Consider the following 24,202-nt stretch of genomic DNA (forward strand, 5'->3'; position numbering starts at 1 on the left):
ATACATTTATTTTTATGAATACTGAAAGGAGTCACCATTAACTGTTCCTCCAAGCCAGGCTTCAAAATGTTGTATGAGATACCCGTAGTCTTGGAGCAGAGGTCATCTTTTCTTTGCCTCTTGAAAGCTGCCGACTAGCATGGGTATTTCCTGGTGTGCCACTGGATCCGTATATTTCCATTATTTAGATTTGTTTGATGACGTTTCACAGTTAAACGTTAGATTTAGGGAAAATCCAAATTTTAGTATGTTTACAACATTTTCAAAACAATACATTTTAATAAAAAATCTGCAGTGCCTAATTTATTTTCAGGATGGGCATATGATGTATTCTCTCTCTTTGATTGATCTCATCCCTGTGCTCCTAAGGAACTACCTGTGCATGAACTATATATTTATACCATCATATTTGACATACGAGAGCCCATTTTTTGGTCCTATGTGTCCATTTCACATTTTCTAACTTATGTGAGGTCTGTTATAAACAAACAGGTCTGTTATAAACAATCTATGATAAATGCATAGATTTCTAGTGGTAGGATAGGTTTCTTTAATTACTATCAGTAGGAAGACAGTATATTCGTTATAACACAAAACAGTCAGAACGTTAAAGCACAAAATAGCACCTGATATTCCTGTTAGAAATGAAATCTTAAAAAAATGGAAATGAAATTTTAGTTTAACGCTGTAATATGACGTTTCTTTTTTTATTAGAACAATTTTTAGAATATTCAAATAACATACATTGCTAATATATCCGGGGCAAATACTATATTGGTTTCTTAGAGCTGCCGTACACATTTCCATGATCTCAGAGGCTCAAAACAGCAGAGGTGTGTTTTCTCACAGTTCCGGGAGGTTGGAAAGCTGAAAAGGTGCCTCAGGGCCACGTCCCCTCTGAAGCCTCCAGGGGAGAGTCCGCCTTTGCGTCTTCCAGCTTCTGGTGCCAGGGGTTCCTGGGCTTATGGCTGTGACCCTCCAGTCTCTGCCTCTGTCTTCACAGGGCCTTCTCCACGCTTCTGTGTGCCCTGTGCTTTCACCTCTTCTAGAGTGTATAGCATTGGACTAGGGACAACATAGTCATTCCAGGATAGCTTCATCTCAAGATTTGTAATTTAATTAAATCTACAGAGATCCTTTTCCAAAATAATGTCATGTTCACATATTTTATGGGTTAGTACCTGGGCATATCTTTTTGGAGGGTCATTATTCATCTCAACACCAATATTAAAAAACTGGATCTGGAGGCACCTGTATGGCTCAGTCAGGGAAGCAACCATGCTTGGTTTCATCTGAGATCATGATCTCATAGTTTGTAGGATTGAGCCCCACATCAGGCTCTGTGCTGACAGGATGAAGCCTGCATGTGATTCTCTCTCTCTGCCCCTCCCTCCCTCCCTCTCTCTCCCTCTCTTTCTCTCTCTCTCTCTCTCTCTCTCTCTCTCTCTCTCTCTCGCAAAATAAATAAACTTAAAAAAACAAACAAACAAAACTGTGGATCCCAGCTAAAGAGCCCATGATGTAGAGGAAAAACCTATTGCCTAGAATACGATAGTAATTAAAGTTTTGACTTGGTTTTATGCTTAAATGTTACTCACAATTTACGCTTTCGTAAATAGCAATTTATATTTTAAATCATCCAAATATTATGTAGCCTTCTAAAGCTTATCTTGGGTGTAAGTTCCCTAAGAAATATTAGTTCTCTTCCAGATATAAATGGTCTTCTTATGAACTGAAAAGTCCTATACGTTTTTGTTTTTATGGACACTTAAAACTCTGTCTTGTGCTGTGGTGTGCTCAATACCTCTTCTAGACTGTTTTTCTAATTATCACCTTAAAACTTCACAAAGGAAAAACTGACGCTTTGAGAGACTCAAAACTTTCCCAAAGTGATGTAGCGGGTAACGGGCAGAGTCAGGATTGCAACTCAGATTAGTCAGACACTCATCTCAAGCTTTTAATCATCACGTATGCTGTACCTGAGTCACGTTGGTCATCACAGCACTGTGAAAACACGCACACAGACACAGATTTGAAGACCTCACTTCCAGACGTGCATCTCATGTCCAGTGTGTGATCTTGGTGAGGCCACCTGGCCTCTCAGTCTTGGCTCCTGCCTTGTTCACAAGGAGATGAAAACTCTTATTCTTATAAATCTGATATGGAGATTTGAAGATGACATTTATTTAATGTGCCCAATAAAAGATCTTAAAATAAAATACAGATGCTGAACTATTGTAGTAGCATCTGAAACTTGACGATAGGATTAGTTTTGAATCCTTCCCAAAACCTTGTCTGTGGGAAGTGTGTAATAAATGTGTACGGTATAAATAGACAATTCTCAAATTATTAGGTAGCCTGTGCTGCTGACTAGGAGCCACAATTCCTGTCAGTCTTCAAAGAGCCTAGTGCTAGTGAAAATGCTTACCCAACTGTTTTGAATAATCTCCACCTTTGAAAATATTTATTGAGGACTCCTTTATGATATTTAAAATATTTTCTCTAGTAGGAAAATTTTAAAGTAATTTAGTTTACAGTAAATTGTGTGTAAATATGAACAAAAAAAATCACTACCATTTTGCCTACTCTAATCCTGCATCACAATAGCTGACAGTGGCTAGAAAAAAAGAAGAAGAAAGAAACAAATAAGTAAGTGAACTTCAGGTGGCCTGGCATCCTCATGTAGTAACTATCCTACATTTTCCCCATTAATTCATGCTCTTATTTTCCAAAGGAGTGCTTCATACCTTCCTTTTTCTCAAACCTCCAAAACCCTTTCTCATCCCCAGACTTCTGCGCGCCCTGGGCATTGTGTCTAGAAATAATGAATGAACTGTGCATGTCTGCCAGAACTCACTCCCGTTGACCAAGCTCAGGTCTGCTGTCCTGCAGTCCTGCAGTCCTGCCCACCCTCTCCTCTGCTCCTGCCGTGCCTGCAGTCCCCTCTCCTGTGGATTATTCCCATCCGTGATTCCCCATTCTTAACCACACAGGCATGTACCCACAGACACAACTCCTAGACGAATCATCTCTTCTTGGCCCCATATTTTGCTACTCTCTTGTACAGCCAAAAAATATCAAAGAATCATCTAAACTCTATATTTCTTGAAAATCTCTAGGATAGCTTCTCTTCCCACTGCTGTCTTGAAGCCGCTTCTGTTCAGGACACCAGTGGCCTCTGTTTTGCCTCATACTCAATGGTCACTTCTCTGTCCTTATCTTTTTTGTCAGTTGCAAAACTGACACTTCACACTTTCACATCCTCTCCATTTTGGAAACCTCTTGTTCACTGGGCTCCAGAGAGTCCTTCTCATTCCTTCTCAGTTGCTTTAGCTGGACAGCCTCCCTTTTTCTGACCACAATGTATTTGCAAGTCTCCTTTCTTCTCCCTTTATACTCACCTCGTAGTTTGTATCGGTTGCACGATTACTCCATGAATGCCAACTTTGTATGTCACCCAACTTCCAAACTCATTGGTATCGGTTGGGCGGACATCTTTACTTGGTCTAATAGACATGTCACCCTTTAACTTTCTAAGCCAGACTCTTGTTATCTACTGTAATTCTGCTCTTCTGCCCAATAACACACCCAAGGAAATGGCACCCTCACTCAGCAAGCCCTCTGAGTTGGTTGCTTCTTTTATCTCATCAGTTTCTGGCTCCCTCTCAATTGTGCTGTAGTTAAACAGGACTCTTTGCTGTTTCTCAACCATGCCTGGCATCCTCCTAACTGAGAGCCTTTGGAGCGTGTGTTCCTGCTTCCCAGTGACTGGTCTTCTTCTCTGTTCAGGTCTCAGTTCAAATGTCACTTTGTCAAAGAGTCTTCCCTCATCACATACTATATAACGAGCAACAGTCTCTCTGCTCCGACCCTCACATCGGTCTTCAAGCATGAACACTGCCTGTGTTATGTTTGTGCTTTTGTCTTTTCTTACAAAAATCCAAGCTCCATAAAGGCCTCGTTAAATAACTTTTCAAACAAGGTGAAAAGGTTAAAAAAAGACAAATATGTCTGGCCATTGTATTTTTAATACTTATGGAGAAAGGCATCTCAGCATGAAATGGCAAGTATATACTTCAGGTTTGTTTTTAAGTTGTAGGATTTCACTCTAGAAGAGAGGAAAAATAACCTCAGACACTGACCCTGAAGAGCACCCTGAAGAGGATCTCTACAGACACGCTGCTGAATTATTGATCTTTTATTTCTGTTTGGTTTGGGGCCTCTCTTTATTTTCATCCATCTCCTACCACTACATTTGCCACACGATGTGGGAGAAAGAGAGAACTCATCACTATTATCCTGGGGGAGGAAACCTAACTTGCTTTCACAGACGAGCAGAATCTGTAAAGTGAATATATTTACTCAAAGCTCAGTTATATATGTTTGGATTAGATATATTTTTATCTAGGCAGTTTCACATATATATACACACATATAGATAAGTTAATAATCTACACAAGTAAACACAAATATCTTATAAAAATGTTCTTTTTAATTTTTATGTATTCATTTTGAGAGAGAGAGAGAGAGAGAGAGAGAGGTAGAGACAGAGAGGGAGAGAGAGAATCCCAAACAGCTCCACACTGTCAGTGTAGAGCCCTATGTGGGGCTTGAACTCATGACCATGACATCATGACCTGAGCCGAAGTCAGGAGTGAGACGCTTATCCTACTGAGGCACCCAGGCACCCATAAAAATGTTCTTAATCCATAAACTATGAGATAACCCTAAGAATTATATCCCAAATTCAGAAGTTTACAAGTCCCTACTTTGTTTTTTACGAAGCTAAGGTAGCAATAATATTTTTTTAAAATAACCAATAGGGATTCATTGCAATTTCCAGTAGTATTTTACTCCAGTAAAGAAATTTAAATAAAACTTTTCTTACCAGACTCAGTATTTTCATTCTTATTAGTTTCCTTTGTTGGTTCTGTAAACAGATCTCTATTACCAGACTCCCACCTCCTCTGTAATTACTGTTGCTTAAGAAAGCTCCATTCAGAATGAGATTTTAAGAAAATTATAGACATCGGCCACACTTAAAGGTGTTTAATATGACAGGGTAGCTTTTGCTCTGCATGTATTGCTTGGCTGTTAGAGGATAGTGCATGATACAATTTTAATTCTAACTCAAAGAATTAAAAACAGTGTACTTCTCATGTGTTGTCAAGAAAAATGATTTTGGAGGCTAATCTGTGTACACAGTATCTCCCAGTTTAATTAGCAATGCCTCATGGAACAGTGTATGTTGCTAATGCTTTTCTCTGTGTGAAGTCTGTTTTGGTAAGCATTATTAGGTATAAATGCCCTTTTTCTCTCCAATACAGTAATCTGCAGGGAAAATCTCTTAGATTGTAAGAGCAAATTCTACTCTATCATATGTATTTGTATCATATGTTTTGAAACTCACATTTGTGACAGAAGTGGTATGCAGATGTTTCTGGAATCCCAACTATATCATCAGGATTTTATTGCTCTACTCAATTCTTTGTTGCTATTATTTTCTACTATATCTGGACATTATTTTACTTTTAAAAAGTTATGTTTTCTCCAAATATAATACTGTATATCCCTTCTCTTTTCATGTTTATGGTTCCATAGATGATAACCTTATGGGTTCTGATAATAGTCAAACTAATTTAGTAAGGCTTCCTTTTAATTCATTTTATTGAAGAAGAAAAAAGAAATCTGGGGAACAAGTCCTGTGATCACAATAATTTACTTCTTTTTTTTTTTCTTAATGGATGGTGAAACAAAATGTACGAGCTTAGAATCAAATATAGACTCTCCCTGGAAGTTGAAATGCCAGTCGTAGTGATGCACACAAAAAGATAAACAGCAAATACTAAAAGCTGATTTAAAAGATTGTCTAGAACCACATGGACAGACCAAGAGGGTGCTATGCTAAGTGAAATAAACCAGACACAAAAAGATAAATACCATAGGATTTCCCTCCTATGTGGAGTCTAAAAAACAAAACAAATGAACAAACAACAACAACAAATACAAATAGACCCACAGATACAGAGAACACACTGGTAGTTGCCAGAGGGAAGGCAATGGGGTGGGGGAATGGCTAACATAGGTAAAGGGCTCATGCCTTGAGGCTCATACTTTCAGTCATGGATAAGTCATGGGGTTGAAGAATACAGTATAAGGAATATAGTCAATTATATTATAATAGCTCTTTGTATGGTGACAGGTGGCAGCTACACTTGCTGTGAGCATTTTGTAAAGTATATAATTGTCCATTCACTATGTTGTACACCAGAAACTAATACAGTAATCTATTTCAGCTATAGTGCAATAAAAAATGTTAAAAAAGAAAATTATTTAGAATTATCTTTGAGCCTAAAAAGAATATTAAAAACAATGGTAAATATCATTAATATGAGTTTAACCTAGAATTTGGTATGATTTTTAAAATGGGTCATTTAATTATACAATGTAGAACATAAATCAGTACTTGAGGTAATAGTTAAATTTGCAATGGTGATAAGTTTGCCCTAAAGGTGTACTTACTTTGGTAAGGTAGATGTGCATCTAAGAACACTTCTGTGACTATATGTGTATGTATGTGTATGTATATGTGTGTGTGTGTGTATGTATGTGTATATATATATATATATATATATATATATATATATATATATGGTATGTGTGTATTACTTTTTAAGATGACTACACAACACTTCTGAAAACTTCTTTTGAAAAAATGTTGAGAACAGCACTACTAAAGTTTCCTCCAAGGAGACCTGTGCGTCTTGGCCCATCATCTTTACAGCTATTGCTTTTATTACTGAGGTAGATTTTCCCAGGCAGAAAGACACTCTAAACTGTTAAAATTCTGAAAGACTGGATACAAAAACAGGTTTTGTGGGACATGATGACATCGCCACATTCCTAAATGCACACAGAAAGCTATGGTTATGTAGCAAGCGGTCCAGGGCAGACTCTGAAACCTGAGCTTTCAAACTGCTGCCCAGTGGCCTGTGCAGCACAGTTACTTTTGTGTTTTCTTGTTGTTGTTGTTGTTGTTGTTGTTTTGTTTTGTTTTTGTTTTGTTTTGTTTTGTTTTTTTGGCCAATACCGTATGTTAAAAGTAGTTTAATTTCAATAATTTAGTATTGTATAATTCACTTTAAAGTCTACCTGTTCTGCTTTATCTAAAAAATCAGATATCTAAGACCAAAAAAGGGGTCTGTCCTTCCACAAAGAACCCAGTATCCGTTTAAACTCAGCAGACTTTCCAGTTCACCATTTTCTCTCTGCAAACTTCACTTATTCACAGTATCTTCTTGATCCTGATCGTCTTATTCATTTGTCATCCTATCTTTAAACAAGTGTGGCTGCTTCCACTTGATAGTGCATGCAGTCTACTACACATACTTGGCACGGGCACATCTTCTCGTTCCCACTTCTCTCTTCTACAGCTTAACACAGGTTTTCATCCCACCACAGATATATCTGATTATCTTATCATCTTCATACATCCACTGTTTACAAGCTATTAGCAAAATATGCTTCTGCAGTGTATGGCGGATCGGTGGGGATAGACAGAGGGATGGGATTTGTTTATTTGATCCCTCCTTTGATGCTATCATTATTAAAAGTATTTGCAACTTCAAAATTATCCATACTATCTGATTCCATTGTTGCCCATGGTACAATATCAATGAGTTTCCCATCTTAAGACATCTCCTTCTTTTCATCCACAAAAGATTCCTGATTCTCATTTATTCACCCATCTCTGAAACTGGAAAGTGGGGGGGGGGGGGTTCTAGCCATCAATTTGCATGAAAGTTAGCACTCTTTAGAGATATTTTTCTAAGAGGAATATCTTACTGATCATGTGAAATAGGAGACTTTTTACAGTTTTGAAAGTTACACTGCATATTTTATGAGCAGTAGTTAAAAACTTGAACCTTTGAACTCTAGCAATAATTTTAAGGGGAAAAGCATTATTTTATAAAGTGATTGTTTAATTGGACAAGAATGCTGATTAAGAAAGAAAAAAGCTCCAACTTACATTTCCATACGTACTTTGAGCCTTTTTTGTTTTCTGAAAATTCTTAAAGGAGATACTTATTTTTATCAGTTCCTATTACTTTTTCTATTTCAACAAAAAATATTAAAATAGCATTATGTGGTTTATGTTCACTTATTTTTAGTGACTTTTCTATGAAGATTCGTAGTTTTCTTTTTTTAAATGTTTATTTTAGAGACAGAGAGAGACAGAGCATGAGTGGGGAAGGGATGGAGAGAGGAGACACAGAATCTGAAACAGGCTCCAGGCTCTGAGCTATCAGCACAAAGTCTGATGCGGGGTCAAACTCACAAACTGTGAGATCATGACCTGAGCCAAAGTCAGACACTTAACCAACCTAGCCACTCAAGCACCCCAGAAGATCCATATTAACAAATAATAATAATGTTTATTTTTTGAGAGAGAGAGTGACAGAGCACTAGAGGGAAGGGTAGAGAGAGAGGAAACACAGAATCCAAAGCAGGCTCCAGGCTCTGAGCTGTCAGCACAGAGACCTATCGAGAGCTTGAACTCAAGGACGAAGAGATCATGGCCTGAGTTTAAGTCCAATGCTTATCCTTAACCTGTGAGCTGTCCAGGTGCCCCTCTATGAAGACCCATATTAAAAATAGACATTACTATAGGTTAAAGAGGGCCCTGCTAATATCAAGGTGCTCAGACATATCGGGGCTTGTTCATTTTAATATTCTTAAAGCATAACCTGTGTGAGTAAGAGGAAATCATCTAAACTGTGTTTCCCCCTCAAACATAAAGAATGTATTCACCATACTGAGTTACTATTGATAGGGTGGAATTTTACAATTATAATACTGGCTGTCTCTTGTAAGGAATGCTCTGAGACCAGCTAATGGCCTTGTTTTGTGGTTGTGTCTTGCAAATATCCAGCAATTCTGCTAATATGTGTTTATATACGTATGTGTTCAATTGGAGGACATACCTGGAATAACAGTAGCATTCGACAGGATTTAGACACCTGTCACTCATTGTTCCTCCATCCATTACTTCTACATATTTCTACCGAGTGAATCTGCATATCATCTTCATGCATCTGCTTTTTTTTTTTAATGTTTATTTATTTATTTTTGAGAGACAGAGAGACAGAGAGCACAAGTGAGGGAGGGGCAGAGAGAGAGGGAAACACAGAATCCGAAGCAGCCTCCAGGGTCTGAGCTGTCAGCCCAGAGCCTGATGTGGGGCTCCAACTCATGAACCGTGAGATCATGGCCTGAGCTGAAGTCAGACGCTTCGCCAACTGAATCACCCTGGTGCCCCACATCTTCCTTTTAAAATATGTCAACAGTGGGGCGCCTGGGTGGCTCAGTCAGTTAAGCATCTGACTTTGGCTCAGGTCATGATGTCACAGTTCTGAGTCTGAGCCCCATGTCAGGCTGTGTGCTGACAGCTCAGAGCCTGGAGCCTGCTTTAGATTCTGTCTCCTTCTTTCTCTGTCCCTCCCCTGCTCAGTCTCACTTTCAAAAATGAGTAAACATTAAAACGTTTTTAAGAAATTTAAAAACATTGAAAAATAAAACATGTCAATAGGTCACTATGACTATATACAATACACAAAAATAAACAAAAAACTTTTTAGACTAGATTTTTCTGGTCCCATATAATTTGATTTGTAATATATTCTTTCAGGTTGTCACCTGCTAATCCACTATGTTAGCTCTATCCTAGGTAATTATTTTTTATCCTTTTCCTCTATTTTTTAATCTTATTTCTCCTACCTCAGTGCTTTTGCCCCCTTCCTTTTTCTCATCTGGATCTTGTTTGACTTCAAGGCCCTGAGGAAGTTCCACTATATTCATGAAATAATTCATTTTTGATACTCTACTTGTCAGGGACACTCCATCCACACTCCTGTTGAAGAACCACCTTACTCCTTTTTTATTCCACACACTATTATTTACTATGTTTTAACTTATATATATTTTATTCTCCAACCTAGTAATTATTAAATGGGTGCTAATAAAAAAAAAACTACAGTGTCTTAATGACCATTAAAGAATTTACAATATATTGATGTCATAATTTAATTTGTATTCAGCACAATAGTTAAATATTTAAAACTTTACATTCTCAGTTTAATGCTTTGATTTGCAAATGTCCAAATATTAAAGGTATTTTAAACCTTATATCTCTTGACAGCCCTTCCAAGGCACATATAAATTATATAAATTTAGATATAAAATGGTATCATGATTATTTTTCTAGTCTCTAGCAAAATTATTGCTTGCCAGAACTTCTGTATGATCAAATAAAACTTGGCATTACATTAGAATTATAGTCTCTTTGGGAAAGATCATAATGACCTTGATGGATTTTTTAGCATAAATGAAGGACTTACAGTTGCTTTTCTAAGTCAAATTATTCATCTTCACACTTTTGGCAGTCGAGTAGATTGAACACTTCCATAATCATATGGATTTATAAGATAAAAGGCTTAAAATAATTGCATCGAAATAAAGCATAAAATATTTCTTTAAAAAACACTTATTTATGTGTCTTTCCCTGTTAGACGTTATTTGAATTTTACTATTTTAAGATGACTTTTTTTTAGTTTTTAAATTTATTTTGATAAAGAGAATGCAAGCAGAGGAGTGGCATAGAGAGAGGGCGATAGAGAATCCCAAGCAGGCTCTGTGCTATCCACCTGGAGCCTAATGTGGGGCTCGATCTCAAGAACCATGAGATCATGACCTAAGCTTAGTTGACTGAGCTGACCAAGTGCCCCTAAGATGGTATTCCTGCAGATACTTTAGGGATAAATTTCACTGGTAATTTATTAGTATAAAGAAGAAAAGCACAAAGTGAAATTAAACAGAACAATCTACCATTTGTCAAATTAGGAAAGTGTGTCTAACAATTTTAGTGATAGTACTATCATACTCAAAATGTTTACCGTTGGCCGTATTTTCATCACATCAAACATACAGATTTAGTTCTTAACAGAATTTTCCAGTTTAAAGTTACGATACATGAGGTTGTTCTAATTCAGTTTGCCGAGGACCTTACCTAAAATATTATACAAAGACAGTACAGAGAACTATGTACAGTTTGTAGCTTTTGTACCTTCACTGACAATAATAAGCAACTTTATGATCCCTGGTCAGCATGTACATAATGTGAACTATAAATAAGGCCTAGAAAAGGTCCTGATTCTCTAAGTCCCTTATGATATAAAGAGGGTCGTTGGAAGATGAATTTAATTTTGTGTGTGTTTACTTATATCTCACTTAGAAAATTAGTTGAGTCACAAATTTTCTAATCTAATCAAGTTAAATAAAAGTTACTGATAAATTTTATAAAGTATATATTGAAACTACACAGTACACAAAATATTTTATTGACTGGGAATCCAGTCTCTTCTCACTCTAGGATCTAATATATATATATCTGAATAGTCAAGTAAATGTCCTAAAGGATGTTTTCTATTTTCACCAACTATATGTAATGAAAAATTATGTGCTTTATTGATCGATCACCCCTGGTGTTAATACATGCAGGCTTAGAAGGACGAATGAAAAATTTAAAGACTACGATTTGACATTTCATTTAACACTTGCAAGTATTTTTTTAAATTAAAAGTGTTACGAATCTTTCATTCTCAATCTGTCACTTATGTAAAAGTTTCTTATTTAAAACCATTATTTCCTACCAAATCTTAGCGATGGCAAAAAGTCAATAAAATAATATGAATAGATTCTAGGGCAGTTTTTTTTTTTCAATTAAGGAAACAGGAAGAAGAAAGGGATTTATCAGGAAAAATGAAGTTTGTCTGTAATTGATCATATCTAAAATAATTACGATCTCATCAGTTTGTGTTTAAATTCCATTTGTTTTCAACCTATAATTTATAATATAGAATGCAGTTTTCTATATATAGGGAATTATTTTAATTTTGTAATTTCTGATTTTAGTACAAAGTTACATTTAGTAATCCAATTTTCAATCTTATCTAAATAAAATATTAGCTCTTTGTTTCTTAAAAACAAATTGGGTGCTCAGTCAAGTTTCCATAGCCCAGAACACAGTATTAATTTGCATGTATTATTTGTATAGCTTTTTAATTATGGCATATAGCAACACTGTGCAACTCTAGCACCGATAAACATATTTGTTCGTTCTCCCTTTCTTCTATTCCTATAAATTTGTATGCTCATGATAATTGTTATTATGGTACTCAAAATACAATTAAATATATATTTTACTCTAAAAGGATTTTTACCCTGAAAAGATTGAAAGTTAAGGGAATACTATTTGAAAATATAGTTATATCATTCTGGTTAGTTCATCTTTTTTTAAGAGAGAGAGAGAGAGAATGCAAGTCGGAAAGGGAGGGGCAGAGGGAGAGAAAGGAGAGAGAGAACCACAAGCAGTCTCCATGTTCAGCGAGGAGCCCGATCATGACCTGAGCTGAAATCAAGAGTCCGAAGCGTAACGGACTGAGCCACTCAGGTGCCCCGTTGGAGCGCCTGGGTGGCGCAGTCGGTTAAGCGTCTGACTTCAGCTCAGATCATGATCTCGTGTGGTTCACTGGTTCCAGCCCCACATTGAGCTCTGTGCTCACAGCTCAGAGCCTGGAGCCTGCTTCGGATTCTGTGTGTCCCTTTCTCTCTGCCCCTCTCCCACTTGTGCTCTCTCTCTGTCTCTCTCTCTCAAAAAGTAAACGCTAAAAAAAAATTTTTAACAAACTTTTTTCATTTTTATTTACTTTTAATTTTTTAAGTTTATTTTTGATAGAGAGGGAGAGAGAGAAAGTGAGTGTGGGCTGGGGAGGGGCAGAAAGAGAGAAGGAGAAACAGAACCTCAAGCAGGCTCCTTACTGTCAGTGCAGAGCCCAGTGTGGGGCTCTGTTGTACCAACTGTGAGATCGTGACCTGAGCCGAAACCTAGAGTCAGACGCTTAACCAACTGAGCCACCCAGGTGCCCCTTTAAACAAACTTCTTACAAGAATTTACTTCAAGACCCAAGAAAATAGATAAAAGTAGTTAGAATTCACTATTTTTGGCCTCTTATTCTTTAGCGTTATTATCTCAGGAAGTGGTTCTGAAGCACAGGAAAACCCTTTTGTATGTGAGATTTCCATGAATACCCGGCCCAAAGCAACACTTGGAGAAACGCTGAGTGGTGGTGGCTTCAGACAGTGTTCCCCTTGGTGTGGTCTCACTCACCCTGCGGCCACTGGACTCTGTGGCCCAGCTCTGTTTTGGGGCATCATCTCCATTCCTGCCCTCAAGTCCTATGCCTGCTGATCCTCATTCTCCTCTCTGGGGTCGCTTAGGGAAGTACCCCTACAAAGCTGACTTAGATTGTTGACAGAATTCACTCCTTTGTACTTGTGTGACTGAGGGCTGTGGTCTGCAGGCCACCCTTAGACACAAGAGGACACCCATGGTTCCAGGTGTGTGTCCCTCTCCACAGGGACATGAGTATTTACAACATGAATATTTGTATCTTCAATCTCAAATGGAAAGTATCTCTTGAAGACTGGGTCTTCTTTTTTTTCTTGTTTTTTTTTTAAGATTTTATTTATTTATTTTGAGAGAGAGAGAGAGAGAACAAGTAAGCAGTGGGGGAGGGCACAGAGAGAGAGAGAGAGAGAATATGTCAAGCAGGCTTCGTGCTGTCAGCTCAGAGCCTGACATAAGGCTCAAACTCACAAACTGTGAGATCATGACCTGAGCCAAAACCAAGAGTTAGATGCTTAACCGACTGAGCTACCCAGGCACCCAGACTGGGTCTTCTTTCTGTAATAGGAATGAATCCGGGGGTTGACATCTTACTACCTTTACCATTAACTAAATACCATTAGTTACAAACAAGTCACAGATCTCCTGCGCCCTCTGTGGTGGGGGGCGGGGAGAATCTCACAAGTGCCTGATTCATAGTGGGGCACTCAGGGTGTGAGACTCAGGGTTCACACGCTGTTAGACTGAAAACTGCACACAGACCTTTTCTCATGCATTTATTAATTCATTTATTTTCTCTCATACTCCTGTGGTCTCTGCATCTTAGAAAATTCACTGCCCAGAATCAGCACCCAATAAACACACAGTAAATGTTTAAGCTAAATGCTCTTTAATATTCTTCTTCTTTTTATATTGATCACATTTTCATCTGTTTTCTTATGGAAAAATAAAATGGATTTTATCATCCTCACTTAATATTTTTAATTTTTTTTTCAGAGAGAGAGAGAGAGAGAGAGAGAGAGAGAGAGAGCGTGAGCGGGAGAAGGGCAGAGGGGGAGAGAGACTCTAAAGCAGCCTCAGCATCCAGCATGGAGCCTGATGTGGGGCTTGATCTTCCGAACCGTGAGATCATGTCCTGAGCCAGAATCAAGACTCAGACACTTAACTGCTTAACTGTTTGAGCCACCCAGGCATCCCCTATTGTCCCAATTTTAAACTGAGTCTTACAGTTTTCATTGTTTTATCATTCATAGGGCAAAGAAAGGGTAGTGCTAGGAAGGTATCATGAGTCTCTCTCATCTCAAAGCCTGGACTTTTTCTCATAGTACCTCAAAAAGTCACCGACATTTTCACACTTTCAGTTTTAATCTCTCTTGGATGACTTTATACTTTGATTTTTGTTTACCCCTAAGAAGATAATAATTGATATTAGCTTGATTTTGGGGTGTTTAACCTGCATCAAACAAAAATACCAGCCATAATCTGTTTCCTGTGGCAGTGAATGACATTACCCAGAACTCCTCTTTAAATTTTCTTTTAAAATCATGCAGGCACTTACCTGAGCTTTAAAACTTGGTTTTAAATGTACTTGGTTATATTTGTTAAGTTAAACACCCTATAGATGAATTAAAGCTTGGGCTTGTCCCATTTCAGAACGCTTGCTGGCTCCTTTCAATGTAAGTGTTTTTCCTGTTATTTTTCTCAGAAATTGTGGGATAAGAATATCCTTATATCCAAGACTAGTATTTAGATGATAGTTGATAAAACATAGATTAAATGGAAATCACTTTACATTGGGAATTAAATTTAATATTTCCATAATTTGGAATCATTTTACTGAAGTGCTTTGAAATGACTACTAAGCAAAAACATATGCAATAAGGTGCTGGCTCAATAGCAAAGGCATCATAGGAAGCTAATGTCGTTTATTTCTGCAGTAGAGGCAGTGTTTCTGACATCGCTCTAAATATATAGTAAATTTGTATTGAGTAAATGCATGTGTAAACACTAGGAATACCCAGTATAATAGCAATAGTGAATATAAGTATTGAAGTCCGCTCTCTTTTAAAATTTTTACTTACGTTACCGAATATGGCTAGAGTATTAACATATGCTTTGCACATACCACTGATTAAATTGAGTATTGGCTTTTCTAGGTGGATTTTTTTCAATTTGCTTTTAATGTTTGTTTATTTTTGAGAGAGAGGGAGAGAGAGAGAGCGAGAGAGAGAGAGAGAGGGAGAGCACGTGCGAGGGTGGGGCACAGGGCGAGGGAGACACAGAATCTGAAGCAGGCTCCAGGTTCCAAGCTGTCAGCACAGAGCCCCATGCGGGGCTTGGCCCACAAACCGTGAGATCATGACATGAGCAGAAGTCGGACACTAAACTGACTGACCCACCCAGGCGCCCATAGGTGGATACAATTTTTAAGTGGAAATTAAATAGACTAACTATATTTGTCAGTAATTTGTTTCTATTTTTTATTGAAGCATAATTCACACACAATGTTATATTAGTTTCGGGTGTACTTTGTATTGATCGAACAGTTCTATACATGACTCAGTCAATGCTCACCACGATAAGTGTAGTCCTCGTCTGTCGCCATTCATTATTTCAATATTATTGACTGTATTCCCCATACTGTACTTTCAACCTCCTTGACTTATTTATTTTATTACTGGAAGTTTCTACTTCTTAAAATTTTTATCTATTTTGCCCATCTATCTACCCACCTCCCGTCTGGCAACGAACAGTTTGTTCACTGTATTTAAGAGTCTGCTTTGTTTTTTAGATTTCATATATAAGTGAAATCATAAGGACATTTATCGTTCTTTATTTCACTTAGCATAACATACTCTATGTGCATTCATGTTGTCACAAATGGCAAGCTCTCATTGTTTTATATAGCTTTGTAATACTTTGTTGTATATATACATACCTTTTTCGTCTGTTCATCTATCGGTGGGCACTTGAGCAGTTCCATATATTGTTTATTGTAAATAATGCTGCAGTAGGCATAGGGGTGCACGTATCGTTTTGAATTAGTGGTTTTGTTTTCTTTGGGTAAATATCCAGTCATGGACGTATTGTGGTTCTATTTTTCTAGTTTTTAAGGAATCTCCATATTATTTTCTGCAGTGGTTGCACAAATTTACATTGCCACCATCAGTGCATGAGGGTCGCCTTCTCTACACATCCTCATCTACAGTTGTTACTTGTCGACTTTTTCATTTTAGCCCTCTGAGTAGTGTGAAGCGATATTCCTTTGTGGCTCTGATATGCATATATATATATATATATATATATATATATATATATATATATATATATGTATATATATATGTGTGTGTGTGTGTGTGTGTATTTGGTGTTGTTTTTTGTGAGTTTTTTTTTAACATTTTGGATATTAACCCTTTATCAGATATATCATTTCCAACTATCTTCTCCCACTCATTAGGTTGCCTTTTAGTTTTGTTGATTGTTTCCTTCACTGTACAAAAGTTTTGTTTTTCTTCAATGTAGTCCCAATAGTTTATTTTTGCTTTTGTTTCCCTTGCCTCAGGACACATATCTAGAAAAATGTTCCTAAGGGTGATGTCCAAGCTACGACCGACTATGTTTTCTTTTAGGAGTTTTATTATTTCATGTCTCACATTTAAGTCTTTCATCCATTTTGAGTTTATTTTTGTTATGGTGTAAGATTGGAATCACAAAAGACCCTGAATAGCTAAAATAATCTTGAGAAAAAAGAACAAAGGGAGAGGTATCACAATCCCAGATTTTAAGACATACTTCAGTGATATAGTAATCAAAACATTATGGTACTGACATAGAAATAGACATATAGATCAACAGAACAGGATAAAGATAGAAGTAATTTGTTTTCTTGATAAGGAATATTACCCCAAAAAACAACCAATGTCATTTTTTTTAAATATAGATCTTTATGATCGAAACTAACATTTAAAAAAGGATAGACCCCTACAGACATGTTAAGGTACTGATTGAAATTTCCACAATTCCAGCAAAATTTGTAGAAGAAAAATTTCTAAATTTGGACTCTCCTTATATACATCATGTAGTTTCAGGTAAGGTAGTTTGAGTTAAACCAGTCTCACTTAATGCTTACAACTATTGAGTACATATTTAAAATGTTTAAAACTGAGATGCAACACATTGTCTATAAACAATTGCAGCGATGACAAGATTAGCTCTCATGGATTTATTTTCTTCCCCATTTTGAAATTATTTTTATCAACTTTATTTTATTCCACCATAGTGACAACGCATGTACGCATGTACACACATACACACTCACAGAGAAACAAATACACATATAAAAAATAAACATTTTTTTTTTAGTTTTTATATAATTCCGGTTGGTTAACATATAGTATAATATTGTTTCAGGTGGACAATATACTCAACACTTCCATACATTGCCCTGTGCTAATCATGACAAGTGCACTCCTTAATCCCCATACCCCCCTACCCCCCACCCCCGGTGACCATCAATTTGTTCTCTATAGTTAAGAGTCTGTTTCTTGGTTTGTGCTCTCTCTCTTTCTCTCTCTCTCTCTCTTTCTTTCTCTTTCTCTTTTCGCCTTTGATCGTTTGTTTTGTTTCTTAAATTCCACATATGAGTGAAATCTTACGGCATTTGTTTTTCTCAGACTGACTTCTCTTAGCGTAATACACTCTAGCTCCAATCACATTGTTGCAAATGGCAAGACTTGATCCTTTTTGATGGCTGAGTAATATACCATATCTTCTTTAGCCAGTCTTCAGTTAGTTGATGCACACTTGAGCTCTCTCCATAGTTTGGCTATTGTTAATAGTGCTGCTGTAAACATTGGGGTACATGTATCCCTTCAAATTAGTATTTTTATGTCCTTTGGATAAATACCTAGTAGTGCAATTGCTGGATAGTAGGGCAGCTTTATTTTTAGCTTTTTGAGGAACCTCGATACTAAATAAACGTACATTTGCAAATAGAGAGCCAAGGTGCACTCAGACATGGTGGGGTATCAACAAGCTATAGAGTCTAGCAAAGGTCAGGTAAGCCTGGTCTGTCTGGGCCAGGCTGAAGGGCTGGCTTAGATTATAATGCCCAGTGAAAACAAAGTTGTTTTCCTACCTTTACGTAGAATTGGCTACAGGCTGGCTATTTCTTTCCTTGAAACAATTCAACCTTTGACTAAAAAAAGTAATAATAATAAATGAAAGATAATATCAATGTTTAGGTAGCTAGCTATATGTAGTATAAATTTAATGGTTTTATTTATTTTTGAAGGTGAGAGAGACAGAGCATAAGCGGGGGAGGAGCGGAGAGAGAGGGAGACACAGAATTCGAAGCAGGCTCCAGGCTCTAAGCTGTCAGCACAGACGCGGGGCTCCAACTCACGAACCGTGAAATCGTGACTTGAGCCGAAGTCAGACACTTAACCGACTGAGCCACCCAGGAGCCCCCTGTAGTATAAATTTAAATAAAACATAAGTGTATCCCTTTCTATAGATATTATGTTTAAACTATAATGTAAATTTACATAAATATATTTATTATATATAAATACATAAAATGTAATATATTTTATAATCTACATGCAAAATATGTAATTATATTTTCTGTATTATATAGGTATATTTTATAAATAAAATATATGGAGATATTTAATATAAAGTTATCTATAAACATAAATACTTTATAGGTATTTAATATAAATGTATACATAATTTGTAATAAGGGAAAACATACAACATGATCTAAAAAGAAGGAAATATGAAAGAATCTTTAAAAGTTTATGTTTTTTGAAGTTTATGTTACAAAGAAAAAAGAGAAATGAAGGATGATTCATCACGTCATGCTTAGGGGTGATAAGTGTTCTCTGTAGCGATGCAAACATTCTTGGTGTTTCCCGCCATGGTGAGATAGAAGGAAGGTTTCCAACCAGTCAGCTGAGGAAATTCCTATTTGGTGTGGGGAGATGTAGTGACTTTGGAAAACCTTGTGTTTTCAATTTGATAGTTGAGGTTGCTTTGAAAGGAAATTTGCTCTTTTTCCTGAAGTGGAGAGGATATGTTTCTTGCAAGGAATGTGGACCCATGACAGGCTATTTTTATAGCGCCATCTAAATGTCAGGGATAGAAGTTCCATAGCCTCAGTGAGCAGACTGTGAAGGACGGGTGCACGCAGACAGCCCCCACTGCACCGAGAGAGACCCCAGCTTCCTGACGCAGCATCAATGTGGGATTCTTCATGGGAGTATTGGCAGGACGCTCCAAACTTCGATATATCAAGGAAAACTTCTGGTGTTTTTTTTTTTTTTTTCTTTTCTCTTTTTTTCTTTTTTTCTTTTTTCAGATAGCAGTCAGGGGCAGAGACTTAAAAAGAAGTATATAGTTGATGTTTTCAAAAATTTACCAGCAGGAAGACTGCTGTGACGTGTGCCGTGTGGCACCACGACCAACCTGGACACAGGGAGCAGGGATAAAACCCACAGGGCAGAGCTTTGTGTGTTTACAGTGTCTGGATTTATACTTGAAAGTGAAAGGCGGTGAAAGACCTTTATTCTTCTTCCAAGGGATGAACAGCAGTCTGTCCTCAGGACACTAGATACGGTGGAGGATGCTTTCGCTTGGGGCTATGGGAAGAGCTGTGCTGTCCTTGTAAAGTTCTCCTTCTGTTCTAGTATCAGGAAGCATATCGGTTGCTTCGTACAATGTTACTTCATTTTCTGAAGGAGAATTAAGTGTCTAGTGACCGCATAAAATTTTGGAACTGCAAGCTGGTATTTTCGTGTCTCTTATTACCTTTTAGCAAGTTGTATAACATGTTTGTGTTTATTGTTTGGTCTAGCTTCACGTTCCTAGAATGTAAGATAAATGAGAGTAGAGATATGAGTGGACTTTCTTTATTGCTATTTTCTAGCTGCCTTTAAGAGTGAGTGATACCTCATAGATCCTGCATAAATTTTGTTGAATAAATGAATTTCTGAGAACATTGGGTGCCAGAGAAATAAATATGAGGTTTAAGTGGCTGTGAATCTGAATGATCTGAAAGTCAAAATGGATATATTATATGTTGAATAATTGTGGTAAAATATTCTTAAGCCTTTGGGAAATATACTGTAAATTTCATGAAACTCAGCCACTTACATGTAAAATTATAACCTAATTGGAAAGCTTCCATTTTCCCCAGTATGTCTGACGATAGCATGCTATTTCCAAATCACTATAGGGAACACATGTCTTTATTAGGTGTCCCCAAGTGTGGACCTTACCAACCAATGTATCTCTTGAAAGACAAGTACAGTGAATTTATTTGTAGGTCTGCTCCATTCCTTTTTAGAAAAGGGCATGTTCTAGATTGCTAGAGAACAACATTACTGGCCAAGGAGATTTGGAGGAAAGATTTGCACCCAGAGAACATGGCAGAGTTTGATATGGGACTTATCACAGAAGTCCGACACCACATTGGAGGTCTTGTTTGGGATGTGTTTCACTCACCTGTCATTTAACAAGATGTGGGGTTCCATCTCCTATAAGAATTTCGCCTGCAATTCTACAGCCTGTACAACTAGCAATGAAAATGTTATTTTGATGAAAATGTTTGATCTGTTCCAACTTCCTTGATGACAGAAGAGCCTGCCGGCTGACCGGCACACTAAGGTTATTAACCATGGGGTCCTTACTCTCTTGTGTGTAGAAACATAGCCTCTTTCAGGGAGGTATCTTCTCATGATAACTTCCTTTAGAAACCAAGATTTTCTTATTAAGTCAATACGTGCACTCTGTTTTAGGGTATCAGGATGACATGATGAGTCATACCATTCTTTCAGGTTGCAATCAGTGTTGAGCCCATTGGAATGATTAAAACTGCCTTGGAAATGATGAAGATATAAACTGAGTAGTAAAAACAAATCAGAGAAGTTCCTATCTTTTTCATTATTCGAAACAACATACTCTCCCAAGTATTCTTATTACTGCAGGAAGTAAGTACTCTGCCCATTGTAAATGAATTTTTATACAAGGTTTCCCTGTGACATTTTCAAAAGTATAGGTACAGTTCTCTAATAACAATATGCAGGATTGCAGATCCAGACATTCTACTTCTAGAGATATCATAATGCAGTGACTTTAATAATTTTACAATTATGAGCCATCTGGCGGTTTTCATTTTGAAGGTTGTTAAATGAAACCAAATAGTTTGAGTCAGAAGCAAAAGAAAAAATAAGGGGCACCTGGGTGGCTGAGTTAGTCAAGCCTCCGACTTCAGCTCAGGTCGTGATCTCATGGTTGGTAGGTTAGAGCCCCGTGTCAGGCTCTGTGCTGACAGCTCAGAGCCTGGAGCCTTCTTGGGATTCTGTGTCTCCTTCTCCCTCTGCTCCTCCCCCACTTGTGTTCTGTCTCTCTCTGGCTCTCTCTCTCTCAAAAATGAATAAATATTAAAACAATTCAGAAGCAAAGGAGAATGGCATATTAGTGAGCACATAAAAAACTAAGCCAGTAAGAGGGTAGTCAAGTTGATTGATTAAAGATTCTTGAAGGAACACAGCTTTGCTCTTTGTCATTTTGCAAGATAGTATTGCTTTTTCTTTAAGTTTTGTTGTTTGTGTTTTGCTTTTTGCTTTTTGTTTTTGGATCAGTATTCTTTATTTTCTGTCTGTATATGCATATATATATATATATATATATATTGTAATTTTATGTACCATTTTCTGTTTCTTAATGTTACCACATTTCTTAGGGAAAAAAAAAATTAAAGCTAGTATTTGAATAAATCTTAGTGGAGCCACATCCAGGTTTGGGAACAGGCCTTCAGATCCCGTGAAACCTTCCGGGCCATGTGTTCTGCTTAGAATTGTCTAGTCCTTTTCTGTAATGCATGGACAGACCTTTCAGACTCACCACCTGTCCCACCTCTTTCGCCACTCACCAGTCTGTAACCTTAAGCCAGTGAATGTGACCTTTCCTCCAAGACTGGAGATAATCTAACACCTACCCTAGATGCTGTGCTAAAGACAGATTGAGACAATATGTTTAAGCACTTGGAAGACTCCATAGAGGCTGAGTCAGAATTACTCAGATTAAGCTCACTCTGTCAGAGGCACTGAGCCGTTCACAGGGTGCCTGGGTGGCTCAGTCAGTTGAGGGTCTGACTTCGGCTCAGGTCATGATCTCACAGTTCATGGGTTAGAGACCCACGTCAGGTTCTGTGCTGACAGCTCGGAGCCTGGAGCCTGCTTCGGATCCTCTGTCCCCACCTCTCTCTGTCTGCCCTCGCCCTGCTTGCTGTCTCTTTCAAAAATGAACAAATAAACACTTTAAAAACATCCTATAGCCGTTCACTTAATCCTCAAAACAAACGTACAAAGTAGATATCATTTTGTCTTCATGTTAATGATGAGGCGAGTAAGATAGAGATGCTTTCTCATTTGCTCAAAATCATGTAATCGGTGAGTTTAAGAACTTGCATTTACGAAGAACCCACTGCTGTTTCGTGTGCTAGCGTTGGCCAGTCGTAAGCATGAACTGTTGTGATATCTAATATCAGGCTCTCCTGGGGGCTCCCTAGGCCTGGCATTTACAAAAGTAGAGGCTGAGTCTGTTGCCAGTAAGGGGGAAAAATGTGTGAGAGCCAGGTAATAAGAAAGTGCCTCTTTTTGTCTGTCTGTTGTAGGTAAGGAAACAGAATAACTTCCTTTCTAAAATGTGCATGTTCCAGTGCAGTGACCTTTGAAATTTAAGCACTACGCATCCTATGAGTAAAAGAGAAAAAAACGGGCTTGAACTTTTCATACAAGTTTAAAGTAAATTATGTATATCTATATATGTTATTGTGCAAATAAACTATAACACACACAAATAAAACAGAAACAGATGAAATAAACTGCATGTAAAGGCAGAATTAAAGTATTTCCTTGGCACATTCTGATGAACCTTACTGCTAGTCATCTAGGGGAGAGAATCCTGGACAGGTCTGGTTGACTGAAGGCCCTTGGGGTACAGGGTAGCCGGCCAGAAGCACCTAGTTTTGAAGGTTGAGCAATTATCTAGACGACTGGGCAATCCCTCATGGAAATTTGGATTTCTACAATATTCTGGAAACTCGGAAGGCCTGGCAACACTGTACCAGCTGACCTCTGCAGGCAAACCCTGAGACTCCCAGTTTATTACAGCCTCACCGTCCCTGGTGTCCCTTTAGCCTAATTCACTCTCTGCTTTGGTCTTCTTGTCCCCCATAGGCATCTGAATGTAACGCTTTTGAATCAGAGAGACAGGGTTCCTATCCCTGTTCTTCCCTGATCTATACCCAGAGTCACTTTGAACAAGCCCGCATCAATGATTTTTTTCAATTTACACGGAAGCTTAGCACATCATTCTTTCAATAAGTTTTTTTTTTTTTTTTTGGTGTGCTCACTGGCCACTAATATTTCACCTGGTGTCTTTACTTCCTGGAGATTGCAAAGAAAAGCAAAGGGATTGAAATGAAATTCATCCAAATGCTTTGGAAGACAGATGTGGTAGAAATGGATGGTGTTCCCTTGTCTTACTTGGCACAGTCAGTCCCTTGCTCTGCCAGGAAGCAATTAGAATTGTAATAATGCGTTTTTCTATTTAATTATATAAGACAAATGCCCATTGAAATGTTCACGTAGGATACTAACAACTAGTCTGCCAGCTGAAATCATCATGAAACAACGTACACGCTATCACTGACCTATGCTATGGCTACGATAAATGTAATAACTTCATAGTTGATTCACTCATAGGGTCTCCATTTTTAAAAGGGCGATGTCATCAGTATGTTAACTTCTCAACTTCCTTGCTTACAGAGTAACAGAAAATATTTCTTTCCTTAGAGATCACTTGCGTGTAAATTCATGTGGGTAAAGAGTTGCCGGGCATTGAGCGGGTGTGTTATTTGTTAGTGGATGGTGTGACACAGGTGATTACCTA

At 37.6% G+C, this 24,202-nt stretch overlaps 1 protein-coding gene across 1 annotated transcript in view; it reads left to right on the forward strand.

Moving 5' to 3' along the window:
* PCDH15 (protocadherin related 15) overlaps positions 1 to 24,202 on the forward strand; it is an 833,394-nt gene that overhangs the window by 28,387 nt on the left and 780,805 nt on the right.

The sequence above is a fragment of the Panthera tigris genome, chromosome D2, assembly GCF_018350195.1.
Source record: "Panthera tigris isolate Pti1 chromosome D2, P.tigris_Pti1_mat1.1, whole genome shotgun sequence".
Taxonomy (NCBI): domain Eukaryota; kingdom Metazoa; phylum Chordata; class Mammalia; order Carnivora; family Felidae; genus Panthera; species Panthera tigris.